Below are 22,616 nucleotides of genomic sequence, written 5' to 3' on the forward strand. Positions count from 1 at the left end.
TTTCTTTTTTATCATGCATTCTAGAACAAGAAGTTGAGGCTTCATTTTGTCCTCTAATGTGGGGATCTGTTAATCCATTGCTTTTCCTATTCCACATGTTCTCCCTGTTGGGTGCCCTAGCCTTGGCCACTCCCTCGGTTTCTCTCTATTTGTTCTGTACCCCAACCCCGCCCAGGGACCACCCCTGGGCCCCTGACACAACCACCCCGCACCCAGATGACGCTGTCTCTCTACCTGTGAACATCACAGGGACAAGATGTGATTAAAGCTATCTGACACCCTCATGAGAGACCCTTCTCTGCCTCCTTTACCACCACTGCCCTGTAACGCTGCTGGCTGCCGGAGCCAGATCGCGGGGCTGTCCCAAATGGGCTCCGGGATGCGCCTGGTTGCACGGCCCTAGGAAACCCTCACTGAGCTCTCAGGGAGCTGCAGCCTGCTAGGCAGAGTCCAGCAGTTACAACACTCTAATGTTCTGAGTCTTGATATACACTTTGATCGTGTATTCAACTGGTGTTTTTCATGGAACCATCATAGAATCACAGAATGGTGTAGGTTGGAAGGCATCTTCAAGATCATCTAGTTCCAACCTCTCACTTTTTTTTTTTTTTCCTGAACTGCAATATAGACACAATATAGACAGAAGTTTGATATAATGGCCTGGTTTTTTTATTAAAATTTCCCTTTATGGAATGGTTATGAGACAGTTCACAATACAACCATTAGATTACTTACCTAGTAATTTATTTATTTTTTTAAACTAATCTGAAATTTGGACCCTAAATGCCTATTTGGATTTACAGCAAGTCTACATGACATGAAAAGTGATGCACATATACCAGCTTCTGTTGCCTTTCAGCCTTTTTACTGTTACTCAAAGCCCTTTTCTTGTACTCTAACAGACAGATGCTCTTTTGTTTTACCTGTTTCTGAAAGAAGAACAGGAACTATTTCATTACTCCCCCTAGCCTAGGTCAGGTGCTGTGAGTGGTCAGCTATCCAGACATTCAGCATGCCAAGGAAGGTAGGACACATTCCCCAGACAGATAATTTCAGGGCCAGGAGACTTGTACCCCTTGGCTTTGAGCTGCTGTTCGTGAGGCTGGCAGGAACCTTTCTTCTTAGATTGATGGTGGGTACCCAGAATCACAGGCAGCCTCTCAGCATCAGTTATTTTGTTCTGATAAAGCTAAACAGGAATGTCACTTTGATTTGTTAGTTAATTGTCAGCATTTCACTTTTTTTCCTTGGAACTTTTTTGAGCCTTGGCTCCTACTGACTTACAGAAACTGCTTACTCACTCGTTTCTCTCCTAGATGTCTTCCAATCAGGAACATAATGAATATCAGCCAACGTCATTGTGACAGTATTGCAGATAGCTCCAAATATTGCCAAACTGCCACACCACATATTAAGGTTTCATTGTGGAAAGCAGAATTTGATGAGAATAGCACTTTAACAGTGGGAATGATTTGTCATTGGAATGATTTATCTGTTGATTTGAGTGGATACCCTGTAAACCAGAAATATTAAAATCAAGGGCACAGAGATTTTTGTAAGGATGTACATGCTTCAGCCTCAACAAAAACTGTTACAGAAGAGAGTGATGGTAGGAATCCGATGATATTATGACATTTTTCTCTTTTTTTTCCTCTTAAAACTATATAAATTCTGTCTCTTGGACTAGAAATCTTCTCTTTCTGAATTATTTACCAGTTTATATTTTTATCATCTTTCTTCACCTCTTCACTACAATAGTAATAGAATAAGTAAACAAAAGTTTTGGGCTTCTATTGCTGGAGGGAGGAAAAAACCCCAGACTTCAAGTCACAGTCAGCATCCCCTCTTTTTTCACCTCCTTGTGGTCACCACTGAGAACAGATATATTCCTCTGCCTCTTCCTAGGTATGTGGTGAGCTCAGAAATTCCACATCTCATTGCTGTCTCTCGAGAGAATTGTCATATGCCAAAGTCCACAGTGGAAAGGACTGGATTTTTACTGTGTTGGGTATTTTTAGTGTCTGGCAGGATTGGTAGAAAGGGTAGCAAAGTAAACAAAATTAGTATGAACTTCAAGGTGGAAATAGCTCATCCAGCAGACTGAACACCTTTGCTATTAGGGTTTTCTTCCTCTTCAAGTCTGTTTCAGTTGTAGCCAAAGATGCTCAAATTCAAATGCTCAGACAATTTTACAAATTAATCTGTGGCCCGTTCTGTGATGCACTGAAGGAAATGCTAGTTCCAGTTCAATTCCTAGGAAAAAGTACACACTGCCTCACACTGCCTGCTCTCACAGCTGGTTGTCACCCTTATCTCTGATTTCTTCCAACCCACTCAACTCCTGCTGTTCCATGGAAAGCTTTGCTTTCATACTTTGCTTTCATTTCATGAAGGTGATCTTTATAAGTGTTTACTTAAATGAACAAGATACTGCTTTTTCACTTGTTCTGTGTTTCTCATACCATTAAATAAGTCCTTTTCCATTAATTCTATGATTCCAGTGATCAGCTCTTTGCCTCCCAGAGTAACACAGCTCCTGGAAGGCTGCACACAGCATGGCAAATACCAGCTTCATGTATTAGCTTGATCCTAGCTCAAGCAAAGTTCTTACCAGGCTTTTGTACAGAATTGTGGTTTTCACCGTTTGCCATCACTTGATTGCTCTAATTGAGATTATATCCCTAAAACTTTACTGTTTCCACCCAGTTTTCCTGCTCAGAATACAAGATTTAATCACCATGTTCAGTGTTAAAGAACATGTTGACTCCCTTACCCTTTTAGTCCAGGAAACTAATCATAGGATGCATCAGCCTAAAGTTCCAGCGGCAATGAATGTTTTCTCACATGAATAAAAAATGAGGAAGTGTGTGCTTGCACGTTTTCAACAGCACATTTTCAGGTGGTTTCCAACAGCCTCTGTCTCTAACCAGCTGTTTTCTCTGTTCCCTTCTCATGGCTTCTGCAGCAAACATGTTATTCAGAAGATTAACATTTTGATGAGGGAAAATGGAAAGTCCCCAAACCACTTTTTTCCTGCAGCCTGCATGACTGGCTGGGGAACATAAGATGTGCCTACTCGACAGCTTAGTGGAAAGGGGTAGAGCCAGCCAATTTATTTTCCTCTGACAGCTGAAAACCTCTAGTTTCTCTCCCTTTCCTGCCTTCCTTTCCTCTACTTCTGATTGCAGGGGTCACTGCAGACTAGTTCCACCTGGTTGCAAGCAGCTGTGCTGTTAATTACTTTATTGGCCATCGAAGACCCCAGCAGGTAATATTTTTGCTTGATTTCCCATCTCTTCTTTATGTTCCTCCTTATCTCTGCAGTGGGAACAACTTTCCCAATGCAAGAGGTGGATGCTTAAAATAATAATGTATTTAATTGCAAAGGAATGTTTGAAGGGAAACAAAGTGCACTGTTCTCAGACATGCTTTGGTACTTCCATTTAATTACAGCCTGCAGGAAGGCATTGCTTCATCTACTGCCACTACAAAGCACCATAGTCACAGGGTGGGATTACTCTGTCCCCTGGAAATGTCTGTTTTGTGTTGTCTTCCATCTCCTTTTATAGAGCCACATTTTATAGGGTTATACTGTTATAAAGTCAAATATTATAGGCTTGTTATATGGAGAGGTTCATGAATTATAGAAGATGTATGATATAAAAGCAGATATAAACCAAGATTATTACTTTGAGGCATTCATTCATTTGAATGGTTCTCATAAAGCACGGTAATGTCAGAGATTGCACTAAACACACCTTCATTGTGTGGGTAATCCAAGCACCACCTTAATTTTCTCCCCAGTTCTACTATTTAGGTAGAAAAATCTTGTACCAATGAACAAATACATCCTCTCCAGTAAAGCAGGGGGTGGCTACCCTTGGCCTCCTGGTGGAAGATATCCAGAAACCAGTTAGGAGGCAATAAGGACTTAATTCTCCAGTATTGTTCCTGTGGATCCCCTGCATTTATCAGTAAGTAACTGAGACTATTAACTGAGAGTGGCAGCCTACTTCTTCTGGTACTTTTTAAGGCAAATATCTTTTCAAACAAGAAACAAAAGGACCACTGAGGAACCTATTAGAACCTCCTGGTATCCCCATGCCCTGCTGAAATAGAGTTAACATTTTCCAGAAGTGATAAAAGGGAAATGAAATTATGTTTGCTGACAATGAATTGGATTTCTTAACAAGACTGTTTAAATGTAACTTTGATTGCACTGAGAAAGATGGTGATAAAGCTTCTTGCAAAATGCATTGGTAATAAATGTTGCTAAAAGTACAGCAAAACATAGAAATAAATTGTCTGGTTGGTGTGGTGTGCCTGTTACCAATAGCTTTTAATAAGATATTAGAGCTAGATAAACATCTGTCATTTTTGGGGCAGGCCAGTAGATCTTGCCTTGGGGCAGATGAATAAACTGGTTATTAGACTGAGGTCCCTCACAGCCCCAATTTTCTGTAATTGCTCACCATCCCAAGGAAAAGGCTTCTGCTCTTGTCACCCAGGTTATGAATGATCAGGGTACTTGGTGCTGTCTTAGATGCCTGGAGCCTTGTTATGTGCCCACATAATGAGTGAGGCAGTGGGGAGGTGAATGTTCTTTCTGCTTTGCTGGTTATTCTGGCTGACACTATTTTACCCTGACAAAACCATTGCAATCCTGCCCACAGCAGTGGTCTGAGCCTGGCCTGTGGTGTGGAGTGTTTTCAACGAGCAAGGGAGCTGGGAAGGCAGGAATTCTGTGGGACACCTGTAGAAGCAATTTCACAATGTTTGTTCTGTGGAAGAAAGCCACAAACTCGGGAGAATACATCTGCAGGTGTTGCATCCTGCTGCAATGCTTATTTATCTGGCTGGCAACACAGAAGTGTTCAGAGATTTAAGTTGTGTTTTGAATTCACTTTGAGGGAGATGCCAGAAAGTCAAGGAAAATCTGTTCCTTTCCTGTTTAAAAAAATTCCATAGTCTGTGGAATGTAAAACCACTGGAAACGAAAAAAAAAATCTTTTAAACAGTTAAAATGTTAAGCAACTTACATTTTCATAGGATGTTATTTTTTCTTCTATTCTAAAATTACTGATTTTTTTTTTTATTCCCTATACATGCTTGATAGGCCTACTATAAGCTTCTTAAACACATGAAATGTTTTACCTACATATTTCCTGAGGTGAAAAATAGATCGATGCTGTTAGCAGCTGATAAAGAACATCTCACTTAAGGTTCATTTCTATTGTTTGTGTCATCCCAATAAATTGCTTGGCACTTGCTTTAAAGCTTGTACTGGAAGTCAAACTAAGTATAAGTGCAGCAGTAATGGGAAATTATGTTTACTGTTACCTAAAACTTTGCATGACAAGGAATCTACAGCTGGATGGGCTCAAACTAGAAACTTCTTCATTAGATTCTTTTAAATGGAACTTATTTGTGCAAGAAGTGGAATCAAACGAAAATTAATCTTTAAAGTGGTGGGTTTCTTTAGTCTTTAAAATAAAATTGTAGGGTCCAGGATGATTTACCACATAAATAAACTGGATTAGAAAGTATTTTGTATTAATTTCTTACATTTACATAGGGCTATTCATCTGGGAAAACAGCATCCTGTGTTGATTTACATCCTACTCTTTTTGCATATGTACCAAACTCCTAAAATAAGTAGCAGACCAAATGCTTTTCACCACTACAGAAAAGGATTAGAAGGGCAAAGAACTGCCAGGAAAAAATTCCTAGTTACATGGAATTATCAATGGAAATGTTTTCTTAGGACTAACTGAGACCAGTAGGTTTTGGAGAGCTGAAAGTTATTTAAAATGACCTCTATCCTGACCGGCTCGCAGGTAAATAAGATTTGTCTATTTCTATACTTTTATTCACAGCTGAGCAGGCTTTGTCATAGTGGGGTAAATCATGAGTGTGAAGAGTTTGTGGAAGTATCTCCTAGGAGCAAATTCCAGGAGAGAACACCTAAGGGTTACTAAAACCGCAGGTACAGCTTCCAGTCCCAGTGGGCCTATTTTTGAGAACAGGAAGACTTTAGAGACAAAACATTCCTCAGCATTGGTTTTGGGTTTACAGTAGAGGAATGTTATCAGACTGTCAGAGAGAGGAGAGTAAGGTATGTTGGCTGATGTGTATTTCCTGCTGCTGTGGGTGAACCAAGTACAACCACAACCTTCTACGCCAGCTTCTTTTCTGCCTTACAGAAACTGCCTCCGAAACCAGCCATTTCTAGACTAGAAAAACAAGGAAATAGTTGAGGTCTGAAGTTTCTCTGTGCTCTGCTTCCCTTTCACTTTGCCATTCTGGTAACTGCACACGTTGAAGAGACCATACAACCCGCCAAAGAAAGCAGGGAATTATCTTGATGGCAGTGCTGAGATAGTATCTCTAGGGGCAGCAGTAGAGGAGCAGAATCAACAAAAAATCATGACAGACTGGATAGGCTTTCTCTCTTTAAACCTCATTTTACTAGCAAACATTGAACTTAAATATGAAATATCTCCTTGAAACCAATGTGGAATCCCAAAATGGGACCTTTGTCAACAGAGCTATCCAGGTAAGAAAGCTTTCCAGAGGGTGCAAGTGAGATACCTCATGCAGTGAAACACAGGAGCTGGTAGCTTCTGGCCCTCAGAGGGGAATAACTTTCAACCCGTGCATGAGTCACGGAGACAGGCAGATACAAATACTCTGGTTAGCTCCCTGAGAGATCAGCATTCCCATCAGGCCACCACCCTGCTACATCTTGTACGCATTCTTAGCTCAAAGCAGATAAAGAGGTCATTTGGGAAAAATGGACTCCAAAGAATTACAAAACTTCACTGAAGGAAATGCATTGTCACACTGTTAATTTTCTGATTGCTTTCAAAGATACTGCTCAAAAGTTTGGGTTTACCTTTAAATATGCTGTGTCTATTTCAAAGTAGAAATTCTAAGGTAATGTAATTGCAATCTTGAGAAGGGTTGCACATCCTTTCACAGACAGCTGAGTGTAGAGAGCCATTCAGGACAAGAACTGCCTGCTCTTTTTCTGTTGTTCTCTGGAAGAAAATCTTTTTGACTTCTCAGAGTGAAGACCGATGTTCCTGCCAAGATAGACAGCAGAGAGAAGGAACGGGGAAAGACTGATGGAGTATTCTTCCGTGAATTTCTCATTGTTTCTGTAATCTGCATGTACCTTTGACCTTGTGAGCTTCCAAAGATAGAGATTTCTGCAATGCAGTATGAAGCTCTTCTTTTTTTGTGTTACCAAGAGAAAGAAATTCCTTTAAGGCCTAATGGTAATATTCATGCAGCTCTCCTGTTCATGGCTGTTGTTTAATGACAGATGGAATCAGACATTGGGACACGGCCAGTGGTGAACAGTGACTCATTCTACCTGGTTACCTGAGTTATGTGTCTGAACAACTGAATTATAATACACACAGGGAAGAGAAACTGATGTAAAAGTGGAACAGTACAGTCCCAGGCAGGGGAAAAGAGCAAAGAAATTGCTAAAGCAAAAGGAATTGTTTCTCCAGAGTTTTAGCTCCTAGAATCTTTTGTCTGAGTCTGGTTTCCAAACTTCTCAGAGGTTGTTCTGTTATTCCTGCTTGGGTCCCATCACTTGTGCCTAGAGCTGGTCAAACAGGCTTTGACTGTCAGCAGAAGCAGCTGGATGCTCCCACCTCTGCTCTGTTTGCAGGTTACAAGGAACATAGGGAAATGCTCCAAGCTAAAATCATGACAACACTAACAATAGTCCCAGCACATACCTTCCAGATGATTTTATGGGAACCAGCACTTCATGAATGTGAGTAGCACTCAATATCTTTCCTTCCCTCACCACTGCTGCTTCTGCCTCAGGACACATGACTACTTTTTCCTGTCTCATGTGAGGGAATCACATCAGCAGCTCTTCTAAGATATGGTGGCTAAATTAGAGCGACCACCATGGTGTTACCAGAGCTGTAGACTTGCTTGGAAGAGGGGTCTATTGCAGGTCATTGAAATATCTATCTCCCATTTAACATCATATGCATAATATTCACTCGCACATGTGAGATATTGCAGCACTTCTAAGATTAAGAATTCCATGAGGAATACTTTGGAGTTTATCCTCTGGGATTTGTTCTCAGCACTTTACAACTGCTGTAAGTAAAACTGTACAAATAACTAACAAGTTACACATGGAAATTGAGCTAAGATGTTGTCTTGCTCTTTTCAGTTTTCTCTTTTTCTTTTTATGTTCATATTTCTAGAACCTACAGACAGAAAATGAGATCTCTTTCAAGAAAAGCAGAATGCTGCCTCTATTTTCCAATTTCTCTGTTCTTTGGGGGCAATGAACTGACACTGCAATCAGTCAATACCAAACAAAAGTAAGGTACAGTAACGTGACAGCAACAGTCTCTTGTGCTGTGCAATTTGCTATTAAATCCCTTGGGTGTCAGGCAGATTATCTTAGATAGGCTGGCTTCCATTCCCACTCTTCCTGTATGTCATATTTGCCCTAAAAATATTGTTCCGAAATTTACTCTTGTACAACTGATCATGAGAAATGAGCTTGTCTTTTGCAGGCTTAATACTACTGATATTTCCCCCTCTTCCTCCTTTATAAACTTTATTTCTTTAAGGGATCTAGTTGGCTTTTCACACTCCTCAAAAAATGTGTGGCTATTTCCTGAATGAAATAACCATGGCTTACCTCCCTGGTAATGGCAGAATCAAACTAAATTTAAGAAAGCCCGCACTTCTAGCTATCCTTAAAGAAGGCTTTCTCTGTACCACATTCATATGCTATTCATGGAGGGTAGTAGAGAAGAGGCGGTCAAAACCCACAGCATCCTTAAGAATCCTTGACTGCAGTTAAACTCCAGGAAAAGTTTTTCATTTACTTTCTCTGAACCAATAATCTTCCAGTCTCATCAATGTTCATTTGTCTTTGCTGAACTGTCTGTAAAGAGAGGTGATTTTCCAGACTTACCTCAGCCTGAGCCATGTAGAAGTTACCGTCTCTTTGAAATATGTTCTGACAGACATGAATTCTAATCAGGCACAGATGATTTTTCATTCACTGAAGACTTGAACCAAAAAGCAAGAGGTGACAAAGCTCAATCCTGCTAATTTTCTTTCCTCACTTTGCTAAACTTAATCAGCAGTTGCTGGCACTGACCTTTCTTCCCTTGACATCAAGAAAAGGATGGTCCTACTGAATTAATCACTTCCAGCTTGATGAGGAGTCAAGCAGTGCTAGTCAAGTGTGGGATGCAGATAAGGACATGCATTCCCACTAATGATCAAACACAGGTGACCCCATTGACACCACTTGTTTGGTGGACAGAACCCAACAAATGAAATGCTGAAGTAGAAATAAAGTGATTGTTAACACTTGTGCAGATCTTTCCCTTCACCTCAGGGAAAGGGGAAAAAACTTTGCAGATGGATACAGAATGAAATTACTTTCTGGACATTATGGGACTTCATTTTGTCAGGCACTTTTTCAAGCCTAAATGGAATGTGTGGTTTTTTTACAAATTTACAGAACTTGGCCCTCTCATGTGTGATGTGATGGATCCAGAAGAGCAGTGTACACTAACATGTCACACATTGGCCTCATAAAGCCCTTCTGATCTGCAACAAGGAACTGCTGGTGATAGAAAAAAGCACTTGTGCTACACAGTTTGGAGATGTTTTAATGTAACCTTATAATCAGAGTTAGTCTTACTTTCTGAAAAAGATATTTAGAACAACATATAAAACCTGGAATTCTGACATCGTCCTTTATTCATAAGAGATTCATTCTGAAGTTAGCATGAAGATATCTCATTACTCTTGCCCTGGATGTCTGGCAGCTGCCTAAAAGACCAGAAGACCTTGTGATTAGGGAAGTAACAAGGGCAGAAAGAGAGCTGAAACACCTTTGAAATACATTTGCAATCAAAAGGGAGCAAAATGTCCCTCAAAGATGGACATGAAGACACCAGGATAATATTTCTTTAAAGTGGTAAACTGGAGAAACAACATTCTTTCATGAAGTTGTATGTGAGTCTTGCACAGATGCTCTCTCCAAATTTGCCCTCCACAAAAGATATAAAACCAAGTTGAATCAGGAGATTTAACTATATTCTGAGTGTTAGTGGGTTTGTTTTTCACCTTAAAATGCGTCTTCAGCTCTGTAAACAAAATGTTGACATTCTGACCTCATAGTGACAGAAGATCTAAATAAAGACTTCTAGCAGGAAGAAAAACGAAGATAGCAAGCCAAGGCACATTAGTATTAGTATTAGTATTAGTATTATTTTAGCAATTAGAAAGCATTGCCCATTAAACTCCTATTTTTTTTTTTTGGTAGGTATTGCTGCCATGATCCAGGAGGAGTCTTTCTGAGAAGTACTCCTTGTAACCATTCCACCTAGAAGCGAGGGAGACAAAGCTACCACTGACTGCAGGAGTGATCCTTATGGATGTGTCATGGTTCTGTCGGGTCCAGACATCTTTTGTGGGATCTCATTTAAGCTGTTTACAGCATAGACACTTATGTCTGGGCTCTTTATCTAACTACCCTGAGAGGTCAAGGGAGACAAAAAGGCACTGACTAATTCACTTAAACTCAAGGAGACACTTAAGGTGATCAAGACTATCTGCTCACTAAAAACATCAAATTCTGTCCAGCAAGCATGAAAAGAGTTCGGGGGGAATACCTGGCAGGCATTTAGATCTAAGCAAAATTAATCTCACCCTTTTCTTCAGCAGGTGTTGCATAAATTAATAGATCACAGACACAGGAATAAGCAGATCATGTCCCCCATATGCCTCCAAATATGCTTGTGTGACAAAACAGTGAAATACTATTCCATCACTCCAGTAGCTCTCTACATTTACACCAAAAGCCCCTATCTGCTGATGCAGCCATAAAACAGCTTACTGCTGCTGCAGAGGGGAGGTCAACATTGCTGGGTGTTTGTTGGCTGCTGTACTCTTTGTTTGTGGCAACAAACCAAATGGAGCACAGAAACCCAACAGGCTTTTTTGGCTTGCAGTCAAACTGTGAAACAGTCCCATCAGCTGGGCTGTAGCCAACACTGCTTCTTATGTCAGGTATCCAGGGAAGAAATCAGTCAAGCCTGCAATTTCTGTCTGTCCCGTTCCCACCTTCTCAGACTAAGCCAGGCATTTTAAATTCATCACTCTCCTTCAGACACCTTTCCTCCCCTGCTTGTGTTTTTTCCCCCTCATATAAATATATATGCATATGTCCTTTGTCAAACATAGCAATCTGAGTATTATTACCCTAGAAATTATATCAAGAACTATATAAAAAATCCATTTCCTTTACCCTCTCCTTGCAATTATGGTCCAACTGCTTTAATAAACACAAAAATCATTCCTTCCACACATCATTACTATTGAAAAGATTAAAACAGTCTGGCTATCATAAAGAAAGAAAAATAGCAGCCCACACACAGAGGAGCGACTTCTACGTGTAACCATCCAACCCAAATTCCAGGACATGGCCCCTCCTTGGTAAGAAATGTCTCAGGATGCTGCTTCCTTCCCTCTGCCCAAGCAGCTCTGGAGGTGCTGAAGAAAGAGGAAGGAAAGACAAAAATATGTAACTAAAAACCAGCCTGCAACCTGTCTGTAGCCCAGGAAAATCAATCAGTCTCTAAACTGATTTCCAAAACAAGAGAAGAGGCTGGGAAGGGCCAGTACTTCAACGTCTGAGCCATTCTTTGTTCAGCTTTGCCTGTGTTATTGCACATAAGAATGTGTTATGATTTGCACTGAGGAGTGCTAGTTTATTATCCCAAAAAATGTGTTGGACAGCTTCATCACACAGACAAGAGATTAATTTCACTGTTGCCTACTTTGTGTGAGGCAAGTTTTAAGAGAAGCCTATTGCTTCCTATACTTTTGATGAAAGTACATTTAGGCTGTTTTCTCTTAACTTGGGTCTTATTTGATAAGTTCTGTGTCCTTATTGTAGCATTTAACTGCCCATAAAATTGTACTCAGGGAAGAGCTGTTACAAACATTGCATCGTAACCACCCCTGGATTGTTCAGTGCTTGGTACAGTGTGGTCACTTTCCTGATTGAGGCCTCAGTGCTCTATTGCCGTGCAAATTATGTTAGAATGAAAATAGGAAATGGGAGAAGTGTTTCTCATTGATTATGAAGTTGAAGCTGTTTTATAAACAATACAGGATAGTTTACCTTGTGACTCACGCAGCTGTACAATTCAATAACACCTATCTTATCCATAATGCTATAATCAAGTCCCGCTGTTTTTCTTGAGGCTTCTGCATCTTTGTGTGCATCCACATTGCAGTGGAAACACTCATTTGCTAAAATAACCCTAGGTGTGTCATCCAGAGCTATGTCCTTGGCAATCTCATGTTACTGTTGAAAGCTCTGAGTCTCTTCTGGCTGTCTTTGATTTCGCTCTGTGTGTCCCTTAGGACAACTTCCAGGGAGGTTGCTGGCAAACCAGCTCCAGCTGCACTATCCAGACACCCCAGGCTGCACACAGAGGGCTCTTCGCGTCTGCACATTGGACCTTTGCTGGTCCAAGTGAAAGCCACACAAGCCCCACTTGTCAGGAACTCTGCGTTGTCCCTTTTTCTCTTCTTCACTTCTTAAAAGCAGCAAGATAGTGTAAAGAGATGGAATTTTTCTTCTGACCTCTTTTGGATATCAAGGCCAGCCCTCATATCCTCAGGGAACAGGCAAGCATGTGGGCTGAACATGCTGCTTGACACAATTTGTCTTAACAAAAACACTTGACTTATAAAAGTAAACACTTGCAAGAAACTGTGCCAGCTATAATTCCATCACTCCACTGGCCCTATTAAGCACTTTAATAAAAAAAATTAAGTTGTCTCCCATTACTGCACAGAGCTTTGTTTTTATAGCTTATGCTACTGTCCCAGTGTAGTCACAAAACCTGCCGTGTTAGGAAATCCAGCTCTCACTGCCTTGGGATAGGCGAGGCCAAGTTAGGCTAGGCCAAGTTAGGCTAGGCTGGAAGGGAAGTTGCAAGGCCACTTGATTGAGTTTGTAGCTTCTTTTGACTTGGAGCTTTGAGGGCTTCTCTTTTCAGCATGTTGGTAACTTGACACCTTTTTCTGTATTTAGAATGGTTTTGGGAAATGAAGATGTGCCACAAAGCTTAAGCTGGAGGCTTGGGTCCTCTGATTAAGCATCAGATTTGTTTACTCCCTTTTGATGGCAAAGTCTCTTATTGTGGGTGAGGTTGCCTATGTCAGAAAGGATTTGGTTTAAATTTTATATCCCAGGGTAAATAGCAGTTACTTCAGAGACAATAACTACACAAAGCTGTGTTTTCATCATTCTGCAAGTGTAATTATGCCAGACTGATATGAGAAACAGGCACAAGAATTGGATCATTCAGAATTTAAGCTGATTGTTCGTCACTGAAATGGTGAAAAGCACCACTGATTATGATAAAAGATGTTCAATATTCATACTTCCAGAGGAGGGAAAAATATTTTCCACTGAGCTATTTCTGGGACAATGGTAATTTTTCCATCAATAATGCTTTGAATAATACTTCTATACAGTTCTTTGTGTTAAAGTTGTTTAAATATCTTACCTTATATTTCTATATGAAAATTTGTTAACTTTTAAAATAGAGCTTACACGCTGAATTTCCTGGGTCTAAGGAGAATGACAACAATAATACAATGATTTATTTCTCAGCTCTTGGGTACCAGCCTACACATTCAGCTCTAAATTAAATGTTCTTCCTTTATTTTTTAAATATAAAATGTTCATATTTTAGCAACCAGAAAAACTCCATTAGGTAAGACTACACGGCATAAAGGAGGTCAAAAGAGTCCATATTCCAGAGAATTCTGTGCTTTAAAAACTTCACTGCTGCTACTGTAGTTCTACCTTATGCAACCAAATACCAGTTACATGAAAAATTGTGATAACGTTGCAAAAGCTGCCAGAGCTCTGAGATGAGCTTTTGTACCAATAACAATGAACAACACTGACAATGAGCAACACTATTTTTTTTTTCTGTTAGAGAAAAAAGAGCAACTCAGCACAGCTAACTTTGGAAAGAACAAGCTGCCACTGTGCTCATCTTGGAGCAATTTAAAGGTGTGTATGAGTTAGATGCCTGAAGTGGCCACCTAAAAACACAGACTAGACAAGAATAAGGGAATAAAGGTAGGTATTTATTTGAAAGGTCCTCAAAGGTACCCCCTGGGGGCCAGAGGCTATTGCTAAGATGGACACCAAGATGGATGATAGGTCACGAGTTCTTCACACTTTTATAGGCTTGGTTCATTTGCATATCAGGGTTAATTCTCCAATTAAAGCTTCAGTTAATGATGTAATTTCCCCAAGCTTGCCCCCCCTTTAGAAGCTTTTGGTTTATACTTTTTGGGCCTGGGATGGTCTGGGTGTTCTTGGAGAGCAGGCCCGGAGAGGCTTTGTTATGTCTACCTAGCACGAGAGAGCAGAAATTAACAGGCTACAAGGAACTTCAGAGTTACACACTAGGCAGTACAGGATTTGAAAAATATAAAAGGTAAAACCTAAGGCATCAAGTTCACTCTGCCCTGGTCTAGAAGAAACAGGAAAGAAGTTTATGAGCCTTGTTTCTTAGGGTCTGCCTGAAGTTGTTCCACCTAGAAGACAGAGGGGAGATGTGGTCTGAAAGGTCACCAATAGCAGAGGAATGACCTGTAGAGGGATGGTGAAGCTTTGTTATGGAGAAATCTCGGCATATCAGCGAATGATTCACTACTAAACTGATGTTGTCTTACCTTCAGCCTCTGCAAGAGCTGAGAACAGGGCAGAATGCCTCTGGAAATGGTAACTAATCAGCATGCCTAACACCTGGAATGGTTGCCTGTCACGTGGAAATTTTTCTGTTTAAATCTATGGACTTTGAGTGAAAACTTCCAAGATACTTCCAAGACTCTCCCTCCGAATTTCCCTCCATCAATGTCCATAGGACAGGTTTTCCCTGCCTTTCTGATGTTCCACTGGTCTGACATGCACTTTGTCAGACCCTGAGCCCTGCTAGAAACTTGAGGTGATAAGAAAAAAAACCCAAAACAATAAAAGAAGCATTAAAACAACAGAGTATTGAACTCCTTTTTAAAACTCTTTGACATGCAGAGGCCTCCCATTTTATATCTAACTCACAGGATAACTTCTGCAGAAATCTAGAGGCTTCATCCCAGGAGAACCACACAATGTAGTCCAGCACAGACTCTAGCACTGAGCATCACTGCATGCACACAGCTGTATGGATTTTTCTGCAGCTGCTCACTCCAGCAGACTGGGTTTGTTGACTGCAGAGCAGGATGGGCAAATTGCTGGGCTGAAATGTGTGACTGAGATATGAATTAGCATCTCCTGACTACTCGTCTGCAAGGAGCAGGTATTGTCACTAACAGTGAGATATCACTTCGGTCTTCATGGACTTCACCCTTTGTACTAGAGGGAGTTTGCTCAGGCAGGCTTGGAAATGGCAAGTGCAATAAGGCAGTACTCTTTCACCTCCCAAAAGTAAGAAAGAGAGAAAGAAAGGGTTATGGTTGTGCATTCTTCCCTTCTAATTTAAGCCCATTTTGCGAAATTACCATAACGCCTTGGATATGCTGGGCTGCATCTGCTAATTGTTCTCAATTCTACTGCCTTTAAGCAACTGTGCCTTGGTCTGTGGCTCATCTGTTGTACCTTTGTTAGCAGTCTTTCTGGTTCTGTGGCACAATTCATACCTACATCAGCCTATTCACAATTTTCTCTGTGTTTCTCAGTGCTGCTACTTTCATCTTTTGTTATACTGATACAGTAATGATTGCTGCATTTCAAAGTCCTGTGCACTCTTTCTTTTCTGTCAGTCAGACTATCATTCAATTTTTAGGTAGGACAGTAGCAGAGATTAAAATCCAATTATTTTTAAAGATCACTGACAGAGCCAAGCTGTATCCTATCTCCTTTTGGAAGCAGAAGCATGAAGATTATACAACTAAATACTCCAGAAACACACAGAAGAAAAATCTTTCTTTGCTTTTGTGCTCCTTTTGTATGACTTCTCTCTTTCCCGCAGATTAATAACCTAAGTAGACACCAAAAAATCTCAGCTCCATGACATAGGAAGATCCTCATCAGCACCAACTGAGACCTCATTGAGGCTATTCATTCTCACTTGGGGCTTTGTAGAGAGACATCACTCTCAGAGCCAGAATCCTTGTCTTTGTGAACAGCAACATGTCAGGTAACTCACATTTGATTTTCCCACTGCTACTTTGCTGCAGGCCCTAGCCCAGCTTCCTCCTCTGCTGGTGCTTTCCTGGCAGTTCACAGGTTTGTCTCCATCAGCACAGAGCTGTACATTACAGTCAGGCCAAGATGGACAGCTCTGAGTAATTGTTTCACAGCACTCTTAAATAATTTCAAATCATGTGAAATGATGAAAAGTAATTTCAAACCATGACAGACTTTTTTGGTTTTCTGCAAGTAGACTACCTAGCAAATTTTCCTGTAGGAGTGTTTCTAGTCTCAACAGAGGATGTCTCCAGCACCCGAGAGCATCGAGAGCACCCGTCTGTTCTCAATGTCTGGATTTGCAAAAGACTTTCTGGGAAGCAGGTCAGAAACTGCCAAAATAATCTGTGCTTTCCAAAATCATGCACCAAGCTGTTTATGCTAGAGAGCAATCAAGCCATCAGCTGGTGGTAGATGGCCTCCCAAATTCCTGAACTGCTGTTTTAGACAGTGCTCCCAGGCACTGTGTTTGCTTCCCACTCTCTTCCCCTTGTTTTTGCTTCCCTGGAGGCTTCTGCTGACTCCAAAAGAGCAAATGTCTTGTGTGCAGAAACAACATGCTTGTTTCATGGAAACTATGTCCATGCTGAAGATAATACTCAATGATTTTGCCAGATCAAGACCAAAATACTGAACACCTTCAAGATCGTCATTGTCCTTGTATAATCCATATGATTGCTGATTAAATCAAGGGTATATTGCAATTATAACAAAGGTTAAAATCTCTGATTTTTGCACAAGGAAACATGGGAGCTGAACAAGTATATAATAAGCAATGAGGAGTCAGGAATTTCCCTTGGGACTAAGTGCTCAGTTCTAAGAATATCCTTGAAAATTCTGACTTTCAGTTCCAGATTATACATCTCCAAGAAGTGTAAGTGTTGCCTGTCAACACCACAGAGCCAGCAGAAATCCTGTTTTCCCTCCTATCCTATTACTCAGCACAGGGTTAGTCATAACTGCCCAAAATAAATGTAACTTTATAAGACCTTCACTATGCCTTGCTATCCATCTCTCTGGATTATTTAATTATTTCCTTTTCTACCTTACTTGTTCTTCTTTCTGTTTACTGATTTTAAGGGAGTGTCTAGAGCTACAAGTTCATGTAAATTTAAAAAAAATAAAACACTTCAGGCTCTTCTCTTATGTTTTTAAGTGAATCAGGAAATGCACAGTTATCAAATCTAAAACAATTATCGGAAGCAAAAATCCTTACCAAGACAAAAACCCCCACCCAATTGAAACACTGCATATTATCTCTTGCTAACATCACCATTAATAATCTTTGACCATATTGGCAGAGGAAAGTAAATGGTAAAAACTCTCATCAAAGGACCAGAAGATGAAAAATAAAATCCTGGAGGTTAAACCTTGACTTTTCAGGAAGGATGTCAAAGGCAAACTGCAGTAGCTGGTCTCTTTGCTCTACTGTGTGCTCTGCAAGAGAGCACAATGCCTGACTTCAACTCCATTTCAAAACAAAAAAGACATTGTTATTTCTGTGGAATTTAAAAGACATTTCTTTTACCATAAGAAATATAAGAATGTATTTCTTTTTATATGCAGTTTTGTATACTCAAAATTACCATGAAAGAGAAATATGTGGGTTTTTTACCATTGTTAGTAATGAAACTTAAAGGTGTTCATTGGACACAGAACTGACATGAGTTTCACAAATGAGAAATTTGCAGGCAGGACATTGACAGATTTTCATATCCCACCTTACAGCAGCAGAGAGAGATAAATTGCTTCATTATCCTGGATATTTCTAATATTAAAAAGCAGAAAAAGCAATAATTTCAAAGCCTGGAGCAACTTTGCCTTTTTCAGCACCCTTCCATAAGACTTTCACCGTGGTTTCTGTAATATTGCTAAAGTTTCCCCACTGGGACAGCACAAGTCTGGATTAGCATTTGGGCTGAGCTCTAGATTACTACATTAGGGATGTTTCAGTGTAAAGGATTTGCTGCTACACCAACCCCTTTTTTTTTCTTTCTTTTTGACTGGCTTGGTTGTAGAAATTTAACTTGAAAAAAACCCAACCAAACAAAAACCAACAGCTGGAATATATTCTTGAATATGTAAATTTAATTTAGTTTCACTCCAATCCTAGTCAGAGCAGCTCTCAGAGTAAGGATCTGATGGGAACAATAAGAAGCTGTATGGGAATGCATATTCCTCGGTCTACAGAGGGACAGAGAAATCGGAAATGTGTACTCTTTAAAGGTAAAACCCACAGAGAGGAGCATTACATTTACATTACTGAGGTGCCCTTTAGTTGAGATCCAAATTTATCTTACTGAATTACCATCTTTAGGCAATGTATTCTCTCTGCAGGTTGGAAAGTGCTGTTTTGTATGCCCAATATAATGTTGTTCATTTATTAATATTCATGACAATGTCAAAAAGGGATGGCACTGTTATTTTTTGACACAATTTTAGTCTTCTTCCTGTCATAGTTGGAGTCATACTGGAAAAATTGAGGTGGCACCTGGGTGTGGTTTGTTTTAGTCAGTATCCAAATGCCAAATAATAAACTTTGTGTGATATCAACTTTAGGCAGCTCAACTCAGCACAACTGGCTTTTGCAAAAGGTTCTTGAAGCTTCATATCAACACATTTTCCTTCCAGATAAACATAACATTAATGATATCTAGCAACTATCAGTGATGCAGCGTAGTGCTCTAAACATGGATCAGTATTTCAGTGCTGCAGTGACTTTGAATTTGCCTCTGAGGTGATATTGTGACAGTGTGGAACCAGAGCTCTTCCCAGAGCTCCTGTGCTGTCAAGTGGCTACCCATCCACTGCATCCATTCATCTTTTGCTACAGCATTGCCCAAGTGTGCCTACAATTAATTTGTCTGAGTGAATGGTGCCTGCTCTGGAAAAATCAGATAAAATGAGGTTATCCAGCGAGGTCTTCCCAGTTGTAAAATGAAGTCATTAATTTAGTCACCACATTAGATGACATTTTGCACTCTCTGAAATCAAGTTTCTTACCATTTTCTGTCTCAAATGTATTTAATTTAGTACTCTGGATGCTCTACCAAGTTGACAATGCCAATGCATCATTCATGCTTCATGAGCTTCACTTGGGACTGCTTTATTTCCCCAGCTTAGTTGTTTCACTAAGTGCCTTTCTAGTTGCTTCATTAAGTGACTTTCAGATCTCAGCATGGACCTAATTCTCCACCCTGCAAACTGGCCTGAGGTCAAGAAGCTGATCACTCTTTCATGTTTAAGCATTTTGTCTCTAAAGTTCTATCACAAAGAGATTTCCTCATTCTGTTATTAAAAGCAGCAACCTGATCTGGAGGTTGGCTCCCACCAGCTGCAGGGAAATTACCAGGTCCAAAGTCATAGACTTAAGTGATGGCTGCAAGAACTGAAGCCCCTGTATCCAGCCCCACAGTGTTGGATGAAACCCCACAAACCTCTGCTTGGCATCTCTGAGTTGATATAATGAAGTTTTATTATTTGGCATTTGGATACTGAGTAAAACAAGCAAAAAAGTGTCTCGTTATCCTTCCCCACCCTGACAATAATAACCTTGCTCAGGAGGAAGCTTGCTTGTGCTTGAGACACAGGAGACAAAATCTTGCAATCCCATTCATTCTTTTATCTCTCCATGACTTGAATACACTAAAATGCCAAGTGATTAAAATGTGGAGTATGAAGGAAAGATTGTTTAAGGTGACTGAAAAATTATCAACCCCCAACAACTTCTCTTAAATTCTGTCTTAGAAATGGCATCTTATCCTCTCCACAGCCGCAGTTCTCCAGAGCTTGCTGGGAAAAATCATGTAGTAGCAAAAAGGTAACTAAAGCCTTGCAACAGAAGACTGAAACAAAGAGAGACATGGAATTACTCTGATAATTTAGCCATCCAAATACTTAAGACTAAAATACCAACAGGAAAATTCTATAAACCCCTGAGAAAACACAAGTGGTGAGATAGAAGATGACAATTTAGCATGATCAAGGATTAGACTGTTCCCTGGAGCAATCAAAGAAGGCCAGAACTTCCCTGTTCTATTGGCTCCTGCCTTACTGGCAGACTTGTGAGGGTGAGAAAGGGATGTTGCATCACTCTTAGGCTGCTCAATGATTTTCACTCACCTCAAAAAAATATTCAGGGGATTGTAGAGTGGTGGCATATAGGTGCCAGAGACTATGAAAACCTGAACTGCCCCCATCATCTTGTCATGTGGCATTGTGCACAATCAGTTGGTGCCTTGGGTGATGCCTTCCAAATTTGTCCTTCAGTAGTGAAGGGCTTGAACAGAAAAGCTCTTCAACATTCCTTCCCTTGGTTTGGCTCAAAAGGTCCTTTTCTATCTCATTCACACACTGCTTTCCGTTGCCTATGGACAGGCTAGACTGGGAATCACTCTTTCCATTCTGGAGGAACTGCTGGTATTTTATCATTTTTTGAAATAACGTCTTGGAAAGCTGACATATTTTGTTTTAACATTTTTTGACTGAAATGAACAATGTTGATGTTCCCAAATTAGAATGTTTGTCTTGCTGAACTCAGTTGAAGTTCCATTTGAAGTCAATTCAAAATGAGCATACCTCTGCCAGTGGTGCAGCAGGCTCCTGGCTTGCCACTCGCTTTGGGATGAAGCTGCAGTGACCTAGGGGAAGTTCAGGGTGGGATAAAGGAGCTTGGCCTGTAATGGAGCATGAGAAATAAGTCATGTGAATTTTGACATAATAAGATTTGAAGGGTTCAAGTAGAACATATTTCTGAATAGGTGATTATGTCCTGCAGTCATTCTGTCTCACAGAAAGGATGTACTGGCATGACAGGGCACAAGAACGGGACTTTCCTACCCAGAGAGGAGCAGTGCTGTGTCTCTAACACTGAAAGTGGTTGTGGCAGGTCAGCATGAGTTTTATTTCAAAAGCAATCCACAGCAAACTTTAAGGAAGAGAACACAAGTTCATGGTGTGCAAGAAAAAAAGAAAAGCACCAATCCTGAGCCTGCTTTTCAGTGTCTGTTATTAGGTCTGAGGGCAAAAAACCAGCTTGCAGACAACAGGAGAGTGGCTGACTAGATATCTGCTTCTCCCAGGTCCTTCTCCTTCAGCTTCTGAACAAATTGACTCAACATACTCAGGCACTGGGTAGGGTACTAAAATATTAACTCCCTCTTTATTGCTCTCCTTCCCCTTAAGGTAATTCCTTCTCACTTGATGTAATTTTTTCTTTTTCCAGGGAAAATTATTCTTTATTGAGACTAAAGGAGGGGAAAGGTGGAATAAAGTGTTAATGTGACTAGAGGGGTTGGGGGATGTAACAGCTCACTTTCTTGAATACTGATGCTATTGTGGGTTCTGTATTTTCTGTGACAGGGCTACTCAGCATGCATGACTTTGGTTAATAACTTGTCCAAATCAGTGTCAAAGACTCAGTACCCTGAGTATGAAATACTCTATTTTTCTCCCATTCCAAATGGAAAAACAGTGTCTGAGATTTCTTGTAGATATTTTCATGCCACTTGCATGACATTTTGAAAGCGTAATTTTTGAGATTTTGAAAACCAGGTAGCCAGGGATTTCACACTGTGAAATTTCTTCCTTGATCCCAACCCCTAGGACATCTAAGGTGTTTAGCACCCAGTCCAAAAGTTTACCTATAATGATACGTCAAAAATTTTGCTCATGGAGTGGTTCAGAGCATTTACCCAGAGAGAAACAACTCCTATTGGATGCTTCATAACAGAAACCAAAAGTAATTTCAAATCTGTTTTTGCTTAAAGTAGAGAATACCTCAGAAAAAGATTTCCAATTCTGTCACCACACTGTTCATGGATGATTGTTAAAAACACTGGATTCCAGCACTTTCCTGTACAGATTGTAACTACTTTGTCAGAAAGCCTGAAGTATGTCAAGTGCATCATCACAGATGGGAAACAAGGGATAACTGATGGCACAATTTGCTCCAAAAAAAAAAAATCCCACCCCACCCACCCAAGAAAAAAACCCCCAAAACAACCAAAAAACCCCCCAATAGCAACAACAAACACTAAAAAACCAAACCAACCAGAAAACAGCTTCAAATTTTCTAGACATCTTTTGCTGAGAAACACACTGGTCATTGCTCTCCCTGTGCTCAGCACAGAGCTCAAAGCATTCACCTCATTGAACACCAGAAATGGTTTGTCCTTTACCTTCAAGATGAAGTGGACATCAAGCTAAAAAAGGGCATTTCCCGAAATCAAGAATCACCTAGTGAAGTTCAAGGCTGTGGGAAGCCCACCTTGTCATGGCGTGGACACAGGTCCTCTGAGGACTTGGAAAAGAAGCAATGAGA

The 22,616-nt window shown here is 40.4% G+C and overlaps 1 long non-coding RNA gene across 2 annotated transcripts; it reads left to right on the forward strand.

Moving 5' to 3' along the window:
* The first annotated feature begins 2,841 nt into the window (after positions 1–2,841).
* Positions 2,842–10,608, forward strand: LOC125324339. 2 transcript variants are annotated; one of them, XR_007202941.1, is made up of 4 exons: positions 2,842–3,974; positions 7,685–7,792; positions 8,241–8,365; positions 10,334–10,608. It is a non-coding gene; the product is annotated as an uncharacterized LOC125324339 (long non-coding RNA). The 2 variants fall into 2 exon arrangements; XR_007202940.1 differs by having other exon boundaries at positions 2,842–3,268.
* Positions 10,609–22,616: the final 12,008 nt, after the last annotated feature.

This window comes from Corvus hawaiiensis, chromosome 4 (genome assembly GCF_020740725.1).
Source record: "Corvus hawaiiensis isolate bCorHaw1 chromosome 4, bCorHaw1.pri.cur, whole genome shotgun sequence".
Lineage (NCBI taxonomy): Eukaryota > Metazoa > Chordata > Aves > Passeriformes > Corvidae > Corvus > Corvus hawaiiensis.